This window comes from Elephantulus edwardii, unplaced genomic scaffold, assembly GCF_000299155.1.
Source record: "Elephantulus edwardii isolate Elephantulus edwardi_28Jun2011 unplaced genomic scaffold, EleEdw1.0 scaffold00278, whole genome shotgun sequence".
Classification (NCBI taxonomy): domain Eukaryota; kingdom Metazoa; phylum Chordata; class Mammalia; order Macroscelidea; family Macroscelididae; genus Elephantulus; species Elephantulus edwardii.
The window spans coordinates 1,704,430-1,709,322 of record NW_006400028.1 but is presented as its reverse complement, the minus strand read 5'-3'; positions in this window follow the sequence as shown (position 1 = coordinate 1,709,322).

Sequence of the window (4,893 nt, the reverse complement as noted above, 5' to 3'; positions counted from 1 at the left end):
TTTCTGGGTTTTATTCTTTGACAAATAACTGTCCATGTAATCCTGTGTAGTTGAATGCTCTAAGTAGATTTCTGGTGTTAGTGTTCACTTTATAAATCTATCATGTTTGGCTACTTACTGTGCCACCAGGGGGAGTTCAGTTCCGGGCTCACAGGGCCATAGTCTTGGGAGTTCCACCAGCCAGTCTCCAGGAAGCCTGGCCATTATTGTGGTTTTGAGTTTTGTTCACCATTTATCTCCTATTCTATAAGGGGCTTCTATTGTGATCACCTTCAGGGTGATTATCAGTTGTAGCTGGTCTTAAGGCCCTGGAAACTGAGGATTGTGAAGTCCATTGGTGCTTGGAACTAAATGTTTCCATGCATCCTTGATTTTCTTCACTCATTGCTCTAGGCAGAGAAACCAAAGGTTGCACCTTAGGTAACCACTTACTTTGACGTTTCAATTAGTTCCAGTGAGTATCTGGGATTTTCTATGTATTGAATCATATCATCTGCAAATAAGGGATAGTTTTACTTTTTTCTTACCAATTTGTATGCTTTTTATTTCCCTTTCTTAACTATCCTGGCTGGAACTTCAAATACAATACTGAATAGGGATAGTGATTAAATGTAGCTCCTGTTGACAAGGGGAATGCTTTCTTTCAGTCAGTCTCCATTGAGAATGATGTTGGCCTTTGATTTTGTGTTTAAGCTTTTAATTCTGTTGTGGAATTTCCCTTCTTTTTCTATTTGAGCATTTTTATCAGGAATGGATCTTCAAATTTATCAAATTCCATTTCTACATTGAAATAATCGTGTAATTATTTTCCTGTGAGTTTTTTAAAAAAATTTTTTATTACTGATTTCAGTGAAAATTTACAGAGACTTTTTTTTCCTTTTTTTAAATTATTATTTGTGTGTGTACCATCAAATCAGATCTGACTGGTACAGGAAGAGATTATTCCTCCTTTTCAAGCAGAGCATCTGGTAGATTTGAACCGTGGACCTCAGGGATTGCAGTGCAGCTTCTTGCCACTAGGCCACCAGAGCTCACCTTACAGAAACTTTTAGATTTTCATTCCTTCATTGTTACACTTTTCTCCCCTTCCCCCGCCTCCCCCGCAGTAAACTCCCGTCTTGGAAAAGTAAAAGAAAAATTCTTTCATTGTTTTACAGTCCCTCCTCCCAGGTCCACTCCACTATGCAGCCTCATTCTGGACTCCTGTCATGACAGAAATGCCTAATCACATATCCCTTTTAAACAGTTTTCTCCCTCATCTGTTTCAGTGCATTATACATTAAATAAAACCCATCTTTTTCAGTACCCCCCCAACCCCGATGTCAGTCCTGTTTTACAACAGTGGCATCATGCAGTATTTGTCCTTTTGTGACTGAGATATTTCACTCATAGTGTCCTCCGGGGTCACCCATTTTGAATATTGCATGTGTTCCTTGTTTATCCGTGCAGCATAGCATTCCATGTGTGAATATACCACATCTTCTCTAGCCATTCGTTTGTTGATGGGCACTTAGGTTGTTTCCAGCTCCTTGCTATTGTGAACAAAGCCACAATAAACATGGATGCGCATTTATCTTCTTGGGTGGCAGTTATGATCTCTTTGGGGTATATTCCCAGTAGTGGAATTGCTGGGTCAAATGATATCTCGATTTGCAACTTTTTGAGAAAGCGCCACATCGCTTTCCACAGTGGTTGCACCATTTTACACTTCACCAACAGTGAATAAGGGTTCCAGTTTCTCCACAACCTCACCAGCTTTCTGTTCTGTTAAATTTTGCTATTCTGACTGGGGTGAGATGATATCTCATAGTTGTTTTGATTGGCATCTCTCTTAGAGCTAGGGATTTTGAACATTTCTTCATGTGCTTGTTGGCCATCTAAATATCTTGTTTGGTGAAGTTCATATCCTGTGCCCATTTTTCAATTGGATTATTTACCTTTATCTTGTTGTGGTGTATTTTCCTGTGTTTTATGTGCGTAGCGAACTGAATTATTTTTCTAAATGTTTAATCAACTTGGCTGTGAATCCCACTTAATCATGATTTTATGTGATACTCAATTTTACTGAGAATTTTTGCACCTATGTACATGAGAGATACTGGTTTACCTTGTTTTGTTTTTAACCTGACTTTGATACTTAGAGTTATGCATGATTTATAGAATGTGTTTGGGAGTATTCCATTTTCCCCTCTTATGTTCTGGAATAGAATTGGTGTGTCAGTTCTTTGAATGTTTGGTGTAGTAGGATTCCCTAGTAAAATTTTCTGGCCTAGGATTTCAATCCTCATTATAGAGGTCCAGTAACTATTAAAGAATAGAAAGATGATTTGCATCCTAGCGAATATGTTGTAACTTATGAGGCAGAGGAGGTTTATTAAGAAATACTCTTGTGATCATCCCCTGTGGAAATGAAAGGAAGATAAAAAAGCAGGATTGAGCAGACAGAGAAGGTCTCAGTGAAGACCTCAGCCATCTCCTTAAGGAGCTATGAAGTTTAAAACTTAAGAATTTGCATAAGAGACCAGCCAGGACTTTCTGTCCAGTAATTGAATACTGGCTGCTTTAGCAGGGTGGTGTACGTGGTGTGTCCTCCTGATGTAGGCAAGTTTCTGAGAATTGACAGCTCAAACACACTGCTAGCAGCTATCGTGCATCTGCTTGGGAAATAATGAAAAGGGATCAATCATAAATAGCCATTATAACTCGAGTCTGTTATCACCCCAGAGCTTCTGTGTCCAGCAGAGGATAAGGATAAATGTGGATAATTGGAAAAATTTAAAAAAAAAAAAAAGACTTGGCTTCAGAAACAGTCATAATTTTGTCGTGTGAATTTATTTCAGGTTTGTTCAGCCGTACTGTGATTTTGGTCATCCTTTCCTACCTAGGAATTTTCCATCTAGTGTCGGTTCTTGGATGTTCTGGCTTCTGCTTTTTTGGTAAAGGAATGTTCTTCCTACAGAATGATTTAGAAATCTAGGTAATTTAAAAAAAAAAAAAAGAAATTTAGGTAATTTATATTTTGATGGATCAAGCTTTTGGTATTAAGCCTGGAAACTTTAACCTAAGTCCTAAAATTTTGAGGATTTCCTCCTGAAAATCTTATAGTTCTGCTTCCCCTCCTTTTTAATGTTTTTATCTTTGTGCGCCTCTTGTGCCTTGCTGTTGTTTTATATATTGCATTTAGAGTTGAGGTTCACATTTTGCCCTGTGGAAACATGATTATTTCAGCATCATATCATAAACCTTAACAATAGGAAGTATGATTCCTCCTATTTTAAAATTATTTTTAAAAAATATTTAAAATATTTATCTTTGATGTTTCATTCTTTTATGTGATTTATGTGTGTTCATGAAAAAACAGTGAAGTGTTTTTTCCTGTTTCTTTCACAGCAGTAATTATTACACCCAAAACATGTTTGAACTTCTCCCTAGTTCTTCCCTAATTTTCATCATCCTTAATCCTTCTACCCTATCCTGCCTTCAGAATATTCTTGGACAGATGCTGTTCTTTTAACCCTATATAGGCTGGTCTTTTTGTTTAACTTTTACTTTTCTTTATACATTTCAGAACATTAAAAAGAACATTATCTATTAAAAAAAAGTATCCTGAAGTGACAGTGGTTATACACCCAGGTGGCAGAAGTTTCAGTCTTTCAGTAACACATTTGCAGCCTTGGAAACCCTGAGACAGTTCTGCTCTGTCCTGTCGAGTTGTTAGGAAGTGTAATAAACTCAGTATCAGTGGGCTTGGGGTTATTGTGGAGCACTGGGACTGATAGAATCTTTACATTTGAGAGACATAATTTTGTCTGTGAAACACATTAGTAACAAACTTTTCAGTAGTTTAAGGAATTAAAATCTGGAACAGCCTATTATAAAATACAGAGCCTCTTGTACTTTTTTCCCTTAGAAAAATGAAATCTCTAATAAACATACATGACTATTTTGAGATTTCTTTGATATATAATTTTAAGTAATTGTAAATGATATATTATTATTGATAATGTGTTAATTTCAGGCTTGTTCATTGTTAGTATATAGAAATGCAGTTCATTTTTGTGTATTGATCTTCTGTCTTTGATTTTGCTGAACTCACTTATTTTTATGGGATTTTGAGGAGGAGGAGAAGTGGGCGTAGTCAGTCTTTGGGATTTTCCCTTATGTCTCTATAAGTAAACTTTTAATTCTTTTTTTCCAGTCTATCTGGCTTTTGCTCTTTCTTGCTTTATTGCCCTGGCTAGAACTCCAGGACTAGAAGTTAAATAAGAAAGTTGCAAGCAGATGTCTTTGTTTTGTTATTAACTTTAAGGAGAAAGCAGTTTTCACCCATAAATTGAATGTTAACTTGAGATACTCTTTATGAGTTTGAGGAAGTTTCTATTTCTTGTTTTATAGGTGTTGGGTTTTTAATTACTCTTTCTGCATCACTTAATTATTGTTATGTACTGTCCAGTTGGAACCCACTCACAGCTGACTCCTTCAGCAGGTTTTCAGAAGCGGTAAATTGCATGGGTGGAGAATGCCCATCTTCTGTGGAGCAGCTATTTGGTTTAAACCACATGCCTTAAGATAGTGTTAGGGTTTCAACCACATGCAGTACATTCCTTAGCACCAAGATCATATAATTTTTTCCTTGCCAGGAAATTAAAAGACGTATTGTGATGGGGAAGTCTGCTGTTAGGGACCTCTCCAAAGTATTGAAGTACAATGGTGTCTCTCTGGAGACTAAAGTGCATCTGATACAGGCCATGGTCTTTGCAATCACTTGTTATGCATCAGAGAGTTGGACAGTGACTAGAGAGGATAGAAGGAGAATTGATGCCTTTGAGCTTTGGTGTTGGAGAAGAGTATTGAGGGTACCATGGACTGCTAAGAAAACAGATTTATCCTAGA